Here is a 16195-nt window from a genome sequence, read left to right as displayed (position 1 = left end):
AAATTTGCCTTTTAAGGCAGAATAATATACCATTGTATGTATAAATGTTTTGTTATCCATTCATCTGTCAATGGACAGTTATGTTACTTCCATCTTTTGGGTACTGTGAATAATGTTGCTATGAACATAGATGAAAAGGGTCTCTTTGAGACCCTGCTTTCAATTATTTTGGTTATAGATCCAGAAGTGGTATTGCTGGATCATATGGTAATTCTGTTTGTAATATTTTGAGGAACCGTCATACTGTTTTAAAACACAGTGGCTGCACCACTTACATTCCCACCAGCAATGTACTAGGGTTCCAATTTCTCCATATCCTCTCTAACACTTGTTTTCTGGTTGTTTTGGTTTTGTTGTGTCTTGTTTTGGGTGTGAGGTGGTATCTCATTGTAGTTTTGACTTGCATTTATTTCCCTCATGACTGTTGATGTTGAGTGCTTCTCATATTCTTGTTGTCCGTCTATTTTCTTTGGAGAAATACCTGTTCAAGTCCTTTGCCCCTTTTAAAATCAGGTTATTTGATTTTGTTGTTGTTACTGCTGAGTTGTAGTCCTTTATATGTTCTGGATATTAACCTTTTATCAGATACAGGATTTGCAAATATTTTCTCCCATTCCACAGGTTGCCTTTTCACTCTGTTAATTGTTTCCTTTGATGCACAGAAGTTTTTAATTTTGATGTAGTCCAGTTTATCTGTTTTCACTTTTGTTGCCTGTGGTTTTGGTGTCATATCCAAGAAATCATTGTCTAATTCAGTGTCATGAAGATTTCCATCCCTATGTCTTCTTCTAAGAATTTTATAGCTTTAGGTCTTTTGACCTAAATTCGTTTTGAGTTAATTTTTGTACAGATGTAAGGTAAGGGTCCAAGTTCACTCTTTTGCATGTGGATATCCGATTTTCCCAGGACCATATATTGAAAAGACTATCTTACCCCCTTTGAAAGTGTTTTCCTTTTCTTTTCTTTTTTTTTTTACTGTTCTCTAGAAGAATTTGTTTAAGGTTGTAATTATTTGTTGTTCCTTGACTGTTTGCTAGGATTTACCTGTAAGACTATCTGGGCTTGATAATTTTCTAGTCAAAAGACTTTAAACAGCTGCTGTTCCATTTCTTTAATAAGCATTAATCTGTTCAGATCTATAACTCGCATACCATAAAATTCACCCGTTTAAAGTGTAAAATTCAGTTTTTTAAAAAACATTCCCAAAGTTGTAAAACCATTACCACTAATTCCAGAACATTTTCATTATCCCAAAAAGAAACCGTGTACAGATTAGCAATCACTCCCCATTCCCCTTTTCCCACCCCCCAACAACCAGTAATCTTTCTCTCTCTATAGATTTGCCTATTTTGAGCATTTCCTATCAATAAATTCGTAATATGTGGTCTTTTTGTCTGGCATCTTTCACTTACTGTAATGTTTTTAAAGTTCATTCATGCTGTAGCTACCGTGTTTCCCCGAAAATAAGACCTAGTGGGACAATCAGCTCTAATGCGTCTTTTGGAGCAAAAATTAATAGAAGACCCAGTCTTATTTTACTATAATATAAGACTGGGTATAATGTAGTATAGTATAATATAATATAATAAATATAATATAATATAATATAATATAATATAATATAATATAATATAATACGAATACTAGGTCTTATATTAATTTTTGCTCCAAAAGACGCATTAGAACTGATGGTCTGGCTAGGTCTTATTTTTCAGAGAAACACGGTATCAGTACTTCATTTCTTTTTATGGTGGAATATTATTCCAGAATGTAGATAATACCACATTTTGTTTATGCATTAATCAGTTGATGCACATTTTGATTGTTTCCATTCTTAGCTGTTATGAATAATGCTGCTATAAACTTTTATGTACAAGTTTTTGTGTGCATATATGTTTTCACTTCTATTTGGTATATACCAAGGAGTGGAATTACTGGGGTCATATGGTAATGCTGTATTAAAATTTAACCTTTTTAGGGTCTGCCAAACTTTTCCAAAGCAATCGCACCATTTTACATTCCCACGAACAGTGTATGAGGGTTCCAGTTTCTCCACATCCTTGTCAACACTTGCTGTTGTCCGTGCTCTTTATTATAGCAGTCCTAGTGAGTGTGAAGTGGAATCTGTGGTTTTGATTTGCATTTTCCTAATGACTAGTGTTATTGATCATCATTTCATGTGCTTACTGGTCATTTATACTATCTTTTGTGGAGAAATGTCTGTTCACATCTTCTGTCCACTTAAAAAACAGGCAACCTTGTGGTTGAGAGGACGCGCTCCAACCAATCGAGCCATCTGAGAGCTCAGCGGCAGCTCACCTCAAGGTGCCTTGTTCAGTCTTAGTTGCAGGGGGCGGAGCCCACCATCCCTTGCGGGACTCGAGGAATTGAACTGGCAACCTTGTGGTTGAGAACCTACTGGCCCATGTGGGAATCGAACCGGCAGCCTTCGGAGTTAGGAGCATGGAGTTCTAACTGCTTGAGCCACCGGACTGGCCCTCATTTGTCTTTTTATTGTTGAGTTGTAAGAAGTTTTTTTTAATATATTCTAGATACTAAACTCTTTTCAGATACATCGTCTCCAACTATTTTCCCCCATTCTTTGGATTGTCATTTTACTTTTTTGATAGTGTCTTTGAAGCACAAATGTTTCTTATTTTGATAAAGTCCAGTTTATATGTTTTTCTTTTATTGCTTGTGATTTTGGTATCATACTAAAGAAAACTTTTGCCTAATTCAATGTAATGAAGACTTATGTTTTCCTCTGCAAGTTTTATGGTTTTAGCTCTTACATTTAGGTCTTTGATCCATTTTGAGTTAATTTAATTTTTATGTATAGTATGAGGTAGAGGTCCCACTTCATTATTTTACAATTGGAAATCTAGTCCCAGCACCATTTGTTGAAGAGTCTGTTCTTTCCACAATGAGTTGTATAGACACATTTATTGATAATCAATTGACTATAAAATGTATGGATTTATTTCTGGATTCTCAGTTATTTTCCGTTGGATCTATATGTCTCTCCTTATGCCAATACCACACTTGATGATTTGATGCTTGATGATGGTAGCTTTGTAGTAAGTTTTGAAACTGGGAAGTGTGAGTCTTTTTCTTTTTGAATCATTTTTAATAGACTGTATTTTCTGGAAAGCTTTCAAATTTATTATCACAAAATTGTCCATCAATCCCTACAACATCTGTAATGATGTTCCCTTTTCATTTGTCTGTTTTTTCTTTTTCTTGATTAGTTTTTCCAGGGGTTTATCATTCTAATTAATCTTTCAAAGAATGAACTATTGACTCTGTTGATCATCTCTGTTGTAAATGTTTTCTGTCCTTCTAAGTCCTGCTATTTATTATTTATTTCTACTTTTCTCAGAACTTGTAGGGCTTTTTGTGCTGTCCTTTAAAAAATAAAAACTTTTTTTTTTTTTTTTTAAGATTTTATTGGGGAAGGGGAGCAGGAATTTATTGGGGAACAGTGTGTACTTCCAGGACTTTTTTCCAAGTCACGTTGTTGTCCTTTCAATCTTAGTTGTGGAGGGTGCGGCTCAGCTCCAGGTCCAGTTGTCAGTTGCAGGGGGCGCAGCCCACCATCCCTTGCGGGACTGGAGGAGTTGAACTGGCAACCTTGTGGTTGAGTGCCCACTGGCCCATGTGGGAATTGAACCGGCAGCCTTCGGAGTTAAAAGCATGGAGCTCCAACCTCCTGAGCCACTGGGCCGGCCCCAAAAATAAAACTTTTAAATTTGGATTCTAGTCTTTAAATTTGCCTCTCAGTGCCATCTTGGCTGCCTCCTCACAAATTTTGATTTATGATATTCATGGTTTTGTTCATTTAAAAAAGAATTCTTATTTGTTCCATGAATTATTTAGAAATGTACAATTAATTTCAAATATAAAACTTTTAAATATTTTGTTATACAGTTTCAAGTTAATTTCATTATGATCAGAGACCATAATATTGTAATTTGTAGACTAATTTTAAGACCTAAGCTATGGCTAGTTTTCATAAATGTTCCATGTGCTTTTGGAAAGAATGTAAATTCTTCCATGTTTAGTACAGTGCTACATATATTCCATGAGCTTATTAATTGTTCTATTCAAATACGCACTTTTGTTTGTCTATGTTTTGGTTTGGATTTGGGTTTTTGGAACTGCTCTGTCAGTTTCTCTGCTGAGAAAGACTTGTTAATATCTCTCACCTGATGGTAGACTTGTCAGTATCTCTTTGTAGAGGTGTTAATTTGTCTCTTATTTTGAATCTGTGTTATTAAGTACTTCTAAATTTAGAATTGTTTTATCCTTCTGTTAAATTGAAATTTTTATCATTGTGAAAAGGCTTTCTCTGTAAAAAATTTTTTTTAGCCTTATAGTTTTGTTTTTGTTGGCTGCTTTCTTGGATTAATATAACTCTTCTAGCTTTCTTTTGGTTAATAGTATTTTCCATCCTTTAATTTTCATTGATCCTATATTGCGGTTTGTGTCTTGTAAACAGAGTATGGTTGAGGGTGTGTTTCTGTTCTGAATGACAATCTTTATTTTTTACCTGGAGAATTTCAGTCAGTTTTGATTACTGGTGGATTTAATTTATTTCTGCCTTCGTATGTGATCTTTCGGTTTGTTGTACTCACCCTCTCTCCGAATCTTCCAGTCTTTTGTGTTGAGTTACATGTATGAAGCCTTCTTGTAGGCAGGGTTTTTTCCTCATTTTATTCCCCCCAACACCTTGTAGTCATGCACACTTGGTTGTAAATTAATATATTCTTTCAGTGGTTACTCTAGCTATTTCAACGTGTCCTTTTTAAGAGGAAAAGTCTAAATTAATCAGCATCTTTAACCTATTCCTGAATAATACAATAACAAAATGCTCTGATTGTCTTCCTCCCAACCCATAACACCATCACCTATTATTTAATTTTAGCATATTTCTCTCCTACATACATACAGATTGATACAGATTATTGTTTTAAGTCGTCAGTCTTTGTTTAAATTATTTACTATTTTCTTGGCTGATTATCACTTTTTGCATGAGACCTTCCATATGAGATAATTTTTTTCTATCTTAAACTACATCCTTTAGAATTTCCTTTAGTGAAAGTATTTTTTGTTGAAAAAGACAGTTTTTTGTTTGTTTGTTTATCTGAAGATGTCTTTATTTCGTCCCCGTTCTTGAAAGATAATTTCTCTGTGTATAGAATTCTCAGTTTCGTCATCACATTGAAGACATGATTTCAGTCCTTTGACTGCCATTGCTGCCGTGGAGAGTAAAATTGCCCTTCCTTTGTAAATCATCTGTCTTTTATTTGATTATTTTCAAGCCTGTTTTTCTCCCTTTGGTGTTCTACAATTTTATATAACATATTGAGGTGTTCCTTTTTTCTATTTCATTTTATTTTATTATTTGTAATTCTACTTGGGATTATTTGGGCTTCCTGGATCTGAAGCTATCTTTGAAGAATTATATTAAATTCTTGACCATTATCTCTCTGAATAATGCCTATTATTTTCTTTATTTTCTCCCTTTTTTCCCCCCTCTGAGAGGACAGTTTTTCTTCAGTCTTCAGGGACTCAGCTCTTTCCTTACATGGGCTTTGGCGGAGGTCATGGAACGGTACCTGCAGGTCTAAATCAGGGTGGGGTTGTTTGGTCCTTCTGTGCTTCGTGTGAATGACTCGTGACTCTTTGTTGTGAAGTGTACAACTCAGAGTAATGTAGTTCCAGATACAGTTTGGGAACCACATAGTCATTGAAGACACTTGCTTTGGAAGTGTGTCTGAAGCCTCTATTGTTTCCAGTGAGGAACTTCTTAATGGCCCGTCCATGGGCACACATTGGATGCAGTTAGTGCAGTAAATAGGCTGTATGGAGGCTGTGGTCCTTTTTGGCACAGCCATTGTTTCTTCTTTTCTTGGTCATCTTAGAGGTGGGGACTCTGTTACTCTAATTAGACCTTCTTAATGTATTTTTCTCACCTTTTTCATTTTTTTCCTTCCCCAGAAACTCATTTAAGAGCTGGTCTGTAGTTATAAATTCTCACAGGAGAAATTTTCTCTTTCTTCTACCAGTCAAGCAGGCAAATTTGCTTGCTGTCACCTTCTGCTAGGTAGATTTACTACTCATTCAGATGTACTTTGCAGGTGTAAGGTGTAGCCTTTTGGATTTTCATCCATATGCAAGGTTCTTTGATTGCATTTTCCATATTGGGGAGTCTCAGTATATATAGCCTATCTCCAGCACTCTGTATTTTTCAAAGCAGCATTGTGAGGTTACCTTAAAGTCGAGAGCCATCTCCCAGAGCGTCTCTGTACATTTGTGTCAAATTAAGAAGTTTAAAAACATTTTTAAAATAATTTATTCAACGTTTTAGATTCAGGCAGTAGAGCCAGAATCTGGGCCATCTAACCTACCATGTTGCCAGAAATGGAAATCCTTGATCCGTTTCAAATAAACATACAGTTTAGTTAAGGTATATGTAAGAAATACGGCACAGAATTCCAATCAGCAGGTGCCCTCCCCTCCCCCCCCATTTAAAAAGAAGAAAGTCTCTGACTCTAAGTTTGGATAAGTCCTTTTTTTATGTTTAAGCTAAAATAAAATGTTTAAGGTGTACACACACGTATTTAATTTCCTGATTTAACCAATTAACTTCAGATCTGTTTTGAATTGGATTAGATGCGTTTTATTCTACTTGCTCAGTATCTGCACTAATGGAAACAGTTGTGCTTCCTTTAGGAAGGGAGCCTGTGTGTGGATAGCAACAAGATAGGGGAAAAAATAATTACACCCAGGTATTCTGAATAATGGTAAAAGAATAACTGTACCGTTCATCTTCCCTTGAATGCAGATGATAAGTGGTAAGTTGGAGGCCAACATTATAGGCCATCTCTGTCTTACCGGTTATTTTAAGAAGTTTGTTACTAGACTGTCAGAACAGATATGTGAGGGCAACACCAAACATGACTGCATTGAATGTCAAACATAAACGAAAAACTTGGTTACAAGTCTTGATGCTTATTTTTTTTCTTTTAGAAAAAGTGATAGTGGCACACCTTTGTGATGTGGAGGGTTCTTACCTTGAGTACTGCAGCTTGATTTTTTCCTTGAATGCAGAGAGTTAGTCCTTTTAGTCTATTGAATCTCCCCCAAACGGCCTTAAAGCTTTCTTCATCCATTGAGAGAAAGCTCTGAAAAGATATCTCTTCTCTGAATCTTAATAAGGATATGAGTTTTTTCTTTTGTTTATTAATGTGGAGAATTACTTTAGTTTTTCTAATGTTAAACCAACCTTTGAAGGCTTAATATGTTACTGGACTCAGTTTGCTGGTATTTTAAGAATTTTGCACCAATGTTCATGAAGGACCTTAGCCTATAATTTTAACTTGTGTTGTACTATCCTTTTTGGGGTTTGATATCAAGGTTATACTAGTCTCAGAATCAACCAGAGAAGGTTTTTTCTTTAGCTCTTCTTTGGAAAACGTTGTGTAAAATTATTTCTTTCTTGCATGTTAGACAGAATTCATCTGTGAAGCCATCTGGGCCTAGAATTTCTTTGTGGGAGGATCTTGTAATTCCTAGTTGAATTTTTTAAGACTATTCATATTTTTGTTTCTTTTTGAATAAGATCTGATAAGTTAATTTTTCTAGGAATTTATTTCATCTAAAATCACTCATCTTTTGGTATGATATTGTAATATTATCTTAATCTTTGGAATGTCTAATTTTGAGCAGTTTTCAAAATAGTTCTGTTGACCTATTGTGGATCCACCAGGTAGGTGGTCTGGGAGCTCAAAACTATTTTCATAGTATATATATTTTTTTGTCTTTTTCACTGTGCTGACATTTGCAGTGATGCTGCAAAAGCAATAGTGGGTAAAACTGCTAACACCTTAGCAGAAATTAAGGCAGTGGCACCACACTGAACTATTGTGCTCTTCATTGCCCTGCATTCGTAGTGGTTTTTAAAATTTTTTTTTAATTATCCAATTTCAGTTAAGAATGTCCTTATTGGAGCAGTAAAAATATTAATTTCGTTAGATGTTGACTTTGAGTATACGTCTTTTTAATATTTTAAGAGACAACATGGGAAGGATTTATAAAGCACTTCTGCTGTACACTGATGCACAATACTTATTTTAAAAAAAAAAGACCTCTTCAGTTGAGTTGCGAGCTGAGCTAGCTGTTTTTTTCTGTAACACCTCTTTTTTTTATTTGTTTGTTTTGAAAGAAGAGGACAGGCAAAGCTTGGTTATTCGAACTTAGGTATTTGACATTTGTTTTTCTCAAAAATGAATTAAGTGAGCCTAACTCTTTGAGAAAAGCAGCTATATTTGTAGCCAATAATTAAAGAAAAAAAATCAAGTTTTCAAGTGAAATTTACAATTTTGGAAAACTTGTATTTAATATTGTGAGTTTTACAGCTTCCCAGATAGGCTTTTCTGGTGGGATGAGGAGCGATATTAAAGAATGTGTTATTTTTTTCTTGATACTGTATTCTGAATGGTCAATTCGGAACATCTGCATAATTCAGTGAACCATTATTTACCAGATGACCAATGTATGATGATACAAAATCCCATATGGGTAAAAGGTGTATTCAAAGTACAAGATAAACCAATGGATTTTAATGTAATACAGTGTGAAAAGCTCATTGATACAGTTTTAGAATCTACATTGTAACTAATTGTCAAGAAACTGCTATTTGTTGAGTTTAGGTATAGTATTAAGAATATCAGCAGTTATTTAAAATGATTATTAAAACATTCTCTTTTCCAACTATGTATCTGTGTGAGGCTAAATTTTCTTCATATGTTTATATACTTTAACCAAAGCAACATATCATGGAATTGGTTATAAGAATTCGCTGTCTTCTATAAAGCCAGACATTAAAGATACTTGGAAAAATATAAAATAATGTCTCTTTTCTCACTAAGTTTTTTGGAAAATAGGTTTTTAAACGGTTATTTTTTCATGAAAATACTATTTATGTTAATGTGTGAAAGACTTATTCTTGTAAATGAATTAATAAATATTTTAAACATTTCCCTGATTTAACTTCTGATTTAGTAAATATAAGTAGATCGAACCCAGTTAAACAAAAGCTCTTTGAAAAGTTCTCAAATAATTTTTAAAAGTGTAAAGGGGTCCTAGTCAAAAAGTTGGTGAACTGCTTGCTGATCTACAAGAAACCATAACGACGTTTCTTTTTTATACCTGACATTATGCATTTGTCCTCCTTTCCTTTTTAAAAAAAAATAAAAAATAATAATAATATTGTGTCCCAGTATTATATTTTTTAAAAATTCAGTCTTCTTTATATTTTTAAATCAATTATGGTCAAAACACATCTATAAAAAGTGATGATAAATATATCATGTAATTGTAGCAACCCAATTTTTTTAACACTCTGGTAATAGAGTAATTTGCTTGAAGGTATTGCATAACTGTTTCTTGCAAACACACCCAGCATTTATTATATTATGATGCATTTGCTGCCAGCTGAAGGCCTAATCACAAGTGGTATAAAGTTGAGTTTATTATTATAATCATAAGTCCTTTACTATCATTTAAAATTTTTACCCTTCCGATTAACCAAAATTCTTGTAAAAAATATTGACTGTACTTTTGAAAGTATAATTTGTTACTTGAAAGTCCTTTCTTATTTTTTGATATAATCTTAACACAAGTTTAATAATTTAAAGAGAGATACTGGTTTCAAATAAGTAATTTCTCTATTTTTCAGAATAATTTTGCCTTAAGCACTTAAATGATGGTTTGGTTTTCTTTTTGTTATTAAAGTAATTGTCACCAAGCCATATATTAGAAAAACAACATTTATTGCCTTCAGCCCAGGTATTTTCTTTTTTTCTTTCTTTCTTTTTTTTTATTAGGGAATATTGGGGAACAGTGTGTTTTTCTAGGACCCATCATCTCCATGTCAGGTCATTGTTTTCAATCTAGTTGTGGAGGGCGCTCACTGGCCCATGTGGAAATCGAACCAGTGACCTTGGTGTTATGAGTACTGCTCTCTAACCACTGAGCTAGCCGGCTACCCCCAGATATTTTCTTGGGGTGGGATGTTGGACTGTGTTTTCAATATTTTTCCTTATTTTTTATTTGTTTCTTAGTATTGACAAAATAAATATTCATTTGTAGCATTTTAATTAAAAAGTGAAAATGTTTGTGCTTGCAAACCCAGTCTTAAAAGGAATTTAAAGCCTTACTTTGTTAGCTTTACCTTTGGTTTACTTATAGATGAAAAAAGGAAAAGATGAGTTCTTTTATTATTTGAATTTTTAAACATTTTTTAATGAATTAGTGTAAAGAGAAAATTTTTGAAGAAACGAATGTAATAGCTAAACCATTGTTTTAGTAGCTTGTGATACTCCACACTTGTGCTTTCCACTAACATAAACATATTCCTCTTTTAGTTGAAATAACTACCAAATAACTAGACCAAAGAAATGCCAAATAATTAGGCCAAAGATGTTGGTGTTGGAATTGCATATGGCAGGTAATTCAACTGATATTCAGAGAAAATACTAGTTAATATTAGGCACCTGTTGAGGTTAAATTAAAAGAACTTAGGGAGAGGTTAGTATCAGGAATCCAATACAGACAGTCCTCTAGTAAATTGATTTGTGAGCAAAGACCTGAAGCAAGTGAGGGTGCAAGCTCTGTGGGTATCTGATGGAAGAGTGTTCCGGGTAGAGAGAACAACAGTTACAAAGTCCCTGAGGTAAGAGCATACTTAGTGTATTCAGAAACAGCAGGGAGGCTGGTGTGGAGGGGAAAGAGTTATGAAGTATATGAAATCAGTGCTGGAGCCAGAGGAGCAGGAAATGATACCAAAATATTTAGGACCTTGTAGGCCACACCATTAAAAAGTCTTCAGTTTTTGCTTTCAGGGGAATAGGGGAGCCATGCAAGATTTTGTCAGGAAAAATTGTGAAATGTTGAAATGGGCAAAAAAATGATGTGTGGGTGTCTTGTCTTGTTCATCCATTGGATGTATCTCTGTCTCATTTTCTTTGAGTTATTTTACAGTTTTGTAATTTGTAGAAAAGTATTAAAACTGCATGAGTCTTATCCATGGAAGTGCAAGTTAATTGTGTCTGATGGACTGCAGTTGTTGATTATTGCCCTGTGACTAAGAACGCTTTTACATCTATTTGTAAATTCATTTCAGAATTCCTCATTCTCTACATATGTGTGGTTCTTAGAACTTTTCTTTGAACCAGTTGTAACATCTTAATGGTTCCCTCATCAGTTAAATATCTTTGACAATATGTTCATTTTACTGTTTATAAGAGTCATGATTTTCCTGATAAATCATGTAACACTTTTCAACAGAAACATCCTGGTTGCTGTGTTCAGAAAAGACTGGAATAGGACAAGAGCAGAGGTAGAAAGAAGTTTTCAATCAATGAGAAAGGCTATTGTGAAAATTCATACAAGAAATGATGGTAACTTAAACCAGAGAAATAGTGGTGGAGATGATAAGCAGCTGTTGAACTTGGAATAAAATTTGGAGATAGACCTGAAAGGATCGATAGATTGGATGTGGGATGTGAGAGGAAGGTGTCAAGGATGACTACAAAATTTGAGTGTATTAATCTTAGTAAAATTTATAAGTAATTCCTTCCTTTTAACATTTTTAGGTTGGTAATTTTTATTTCCCATTCTTAGAGAGGAATTTAGTTAGTTTGACTAAGAAATGTAAAAGCTGGTGTTCATGGCTCTTTTCTTATGAGGTATTTTCCCTAGTGGTTATAGTGCATTGTAAAATTACTGTATTTAACAACTGTATCAATCAGGCAGGGTTCTGGCAGGAAACAGAGCACTGACAGTGTTAATAGAAAATAAGTTAATGAAGGAATTATTTGTAAAGTGTAGGCAGGTTAAAGGAAACCAGCAACCAACAATGACCAGGCCAGCTCGCAACAGCAGGAAACTGTTACCACCTCCTTTTCAAAGGGACAGGGGAAGGGAATGATCACCTGAGCCAGCAAGAGCTGGTACAGGAGAGGGTTGCCTGATAGGAGCCATCAGGAGAGAAACGTCAGTGGGGAATGGAGCCACAGCTAACCCCTGCCAGAGCTCCATGCAAATTCAGGCTGCTAGGCCACAGAGCAGGGTGCTGTGAAGAGTCAAATGCAAAATAATCCAGCACTGCAAATAATTTGTATAAACTCTGCCATAAAACAAATAAAAACAAACAAGCAAACGAATACACATAAAAAGAAATAAGCAAACCGATGTGCCTGAACTTTAAAACAAAGAAAAGAAAGAACGTAATTTTTCAGTAGTAAAAAGTTATAAAAACTCAGTTGGGTAGGTTTTAATGACATTAAACAGAAAAATTACAGCTAAAATGAACCATAAAAGTTTTTATATCATGTTAAGTGTTTTACTTTGGACTCACAAAGTTATAAAAATGCCTTTATCTTTTTTATGTGTTTTACTTAGAATTAATTGAATCTAATTTTTAAAACGTCACAGAACCATTACTTTATATTTCTAAGTATTTAAAAGCTTTGTTGTTGTGTCTTTCCCTTTGTTCTTTTTAATGCAAAGTATTTCAGATTTAGTTTGGTTCTTGAAATTTACTTCAATTGAAAGAAAACTCAAGTCATCTCATCCAGTGTCTTAACCACTAGTGGAATCTAATGAACATTGCTAGTGAATGGGAAGTCAACATTTAACGGGAACTCAAGTTTTTGTTACATAGATGGAAGTCTGTTTTATTCTCATAGACTTCCATGGTTTGGTCCAACTTCTGTTTCAGGAGCAGGCCAAGGCCAAGTCTGTTATTCCATAAAACAAATTTGTAGACAGCTGACCATCTTTGCCGTACTTTTCCTTATTGTTAAATATTATTTTCCCCAAACTAAACTTTCCATTGCTTCTGCAATCTTTACCTTACTGATTCAACACTGTTCTTATCCCATTTCACTTTAACTCACTCTTCCCTAGGCTTCTGTGGTACTACACTCTTGAAGATCTTATTCCTGCTTGTTGGACAGTGCCTATTTAGTTTCCTTTGTGGGCTTTTCTTCCTCTGCAGTTCCCGTAAGTGTTGGCATTTCTGTAGGTCTTACTTTACTTCTCACTAGGCAATCTCACCTTGTCCCCTGACTTACCTCCATAAGCTGATGACTCTCAGATCCCCATCTCCAACTCAGATCTTTCCCCCACCCCCACACCTGTATTTCTGTTTGTCTGTTGACCATTTCCACTTAGATATCATCTTACAGGCACCACAGTACATTCAAACCTGAATGTGTGTGCTTCTCTAAACCTTGTGTCCTTTCTGTGTTCCTTCCCCAGCTCAATAAATGCACTGTCACCTAAATGGAAAATGTGGGTATGTTCCTTGACTCCTGCTTTTCTTGCCAGTCTAATTAATATTAGGTATTCTTGGTGCTAACTTCTAAATATTACTCTAATCCACCCTCTTTTCTCTAATTCACTACCCTAATTCAGACACCGTCCCATCCGTCCCCCTGCACTATTATTACTGCAGTAACCTCCAAACTTAAAAACCATATGAAGTAGGTAGTGGTAGTGGTGTTTTTAACTTACCTATGAAGAAACAGATTCCGAGAGGTTAGATAAGAACTCCGCTCTCTCTAGCCCTGAAGCCCATGATATTGTCACTGTATCGTGCTGCCTTGCTGGCATTATTAGAAATTGATACTGCCGTCTACTGGAAGAATTTAGAATGCTAAAAACAAAGCCTTTTATTTTAGATTCTAATGTGCTGTTTTGAAATACATTTGGATCCAGAGCCATTATAGTCCATTTATCAATTATATAATAATTAAAATCTTGCCTTGGCCACATCCCACCTTCTATTTGCAGGGTTAATAGTTTCAGAGAACTAAAATTTGGAATTCGTACGAGGAAAATTAAAATTTTTAAGGCTTTGACAAAAATATTTTATGTACATAACTTTATGAGACTGATAGTCTTTGTACACGACCGTGGAATTACCTAATTAATTTCACAGATTTTTTTTTTTTTTAAAGGGAATTTAAAGTAGATAGCTTTTCAGCCAGTACTGGTAAAGAAACAATTTGAAAGTGGGACAGAGTAAAATTCCTTAGAAATTCGGGCTGTTTTCTGTAGATTTATTTTCTTCTGTAGACATTTGTCTTTTGAAAAAGAAAAAGAAAAGAAGGAAATATTCTCACTGTTGCTTTCAAATTATATTTTATCATAAGTTGTGCTCCGAGGGACTAGTTCCAGTGACCTTAGTTGTACTATTGATTATAGCTCTTCAGAATTACCTTCAACATGGATGATTGATAGCCTAAGTTTAAAATCAAGATAAATGTGAAGGAAAACAAACCATGAAAACTTCAGGGGACGAGTGCAGATTGTCTTTGTTAAAGCAGTAGACATGCAAACTAAGAATTCTAAATTTGACTTCCAGTAAAATTTTGATTAATTTTTCCATTTCATTTCCCCACTACACTACAAGGTTGTTTTCTAGACAAATATTTATCACGGCTCAGAAATTCTCCGAAATCCTAGCACATAGTTGTATAAAAACTATCTTACAAACGTCTGGGAAAGAGCAAGGAAAAAGAATTTTTTTTAACATCCTTTCATTAGTGTTATTTGTAATAAGTTGATAGTTTTCATTGACTGTATAGTATATTTCATTGATCTAAGAGACATTTTCCAATTTTATTCAGTGAAATTTGAGTGTATCTTACTATCAGTCAGTGCCATGCCATGGTTTAATTGGCATATTTTTTTTCCTTAGTGGTATATAAAATATCGGCCTTAAAATCATTTGTCTCTCAGCTTTGATGAAAAACAGTATCTATCTCCATTAGTATTCAAATAGTAATAAAAACAATAGTGGCCTTCATACCTGAGGGTCACTTTTTTGAGAAGCCTCCATTTTCTTAAACATGCCCATAAACTGGAAAGTAAGCAAAAAGGGTTTCTGATGCTTCAAATTGCTGTTATGAAGTTCATAAAATTAGATTATGTACTTTAACATACAGTATTCCTTTGTCTCTGAATCTGGGGCCTTATTTCGCACCTAGTCTTAATAGTCTTGGATATTTGACTACAGAGTCCACAAGGATTCAAAAGAGGAAACTAAAAAACACACACACAACAAAAAGTGCACATACTCAAACATGTTTATTAAGTGACAGTTCTAGTATCTGCTATACTACCAGCTGAGAATGAGGGTGACCAACAAAGTAGGAATTAAAAACTATTTTTTTAAAAAAACACAAGGCCCAGATGTGGCCACATAGCCCTATTTCACTAAGGGCAGACAGCCTGACACATATAAATCACCCTAATTACAGCTCAGGAAAGATTCTTTATCCAAATGCAGTCTGTCTGATTCCACTAGCCCTTTCTTTAAGGGACAAAATGTATTTTATTTTTTCATTTTGATTGAAGAACATTTGTGTTTATTAATTTTCCCCTCTATGGCTTTAATGGAGTTGCTTAATGGAGTTTCCCTGAAAGTATTAAGCCTCCCCCCCCCCGCCCTTTTGTGATACTTACCTGATATCTGCAGTAGGATTTGATTCTATGATCGCAGTGGTCTCTAGACCCTGATCATTCTACCCGTGTTGCTAAGTGCAGAGTGCCATTTTTAGGCCTTAGGGCTAAGGACGGCATAGGTTGTAGGAAAGTGTTAGAGAGGAAAGAGATAGCAGAGGACAAAACCTTAGAGAACACACTGGTACTGCAGAGTGTTTCTAGAAGCTCTCAGTGGGCAGTTGTGCACCAGGTGGCCGGGCTGCATTATTTTTGTTTGGAATAAACCCAGGCTATGTACTGTGTTTCCCCGAAAATAAGACCTCGCCGGACAATCAGCTCTAATGTGTCTTTTGGAGCAAAAATTAGTATAAGACCCGGTCATATTTTACTATAAGACTGGGTCTTGTATAATTGGTATGATATGGTATGATATGATTTGATATGATATGATGTGATACTGGGTCTTATATTAATTTTTGCTGCAAAAGATGCATTAGAGCTGATTGTCTGGCTAGGTTTTATTTTCGGGGAAACACGGTATAGCCATAAATTCTTAGTATTAGAAGGGGCCTTTCGGGACATTCCCCTAAGACATGTGAATTCTGAGAATAACTTTGCTGGCTGTGAGCACCTTTAGCCTAAGAGTGGGTGTTAAGTTCTGTGTATTGGCAGATTT

At 34.8% G+C, this 16195-nt stretch overlaps 1 protein-coding gene and 1 pseudogene across 5 annotated transcripts in view; one reads left to right on the top strand and one right to left on the bottom strand.

The window, feature by feature from the left end:
* The window catches only part of FRS2 (fibroblast growth factor receptor substrate 2), a 100884-nt gene that overhangs the window by 54866 nt on the left and 29823 nt on the right, over window positions 1–16195 (top strand). The window lies entirely within an intron of this gene.
* Window positions 5584–5919, bottom strand: LOC109456598 (small ribosomal subunit protein eS26; annotated as a pseudogene).

This window comes from Rhinolophus sinicus, linkage group LG02 (genome assembly GCF_036562045.2).
Source record: "Rhinolophus sinicus isolate RSC01 linkage group LG02, ASM3656204v1, whole genome shotgun sequence".
Lineage (NCBI taxonomy): Eukaryota > Metazoa > Chordata > Mammalia > Chiroptera > Rhinolophidae > Rhinolophus > Rhinolophus sinicus.
This window is presented reverse-complemented; position numbering and strand designations above follow the sequence as displayed.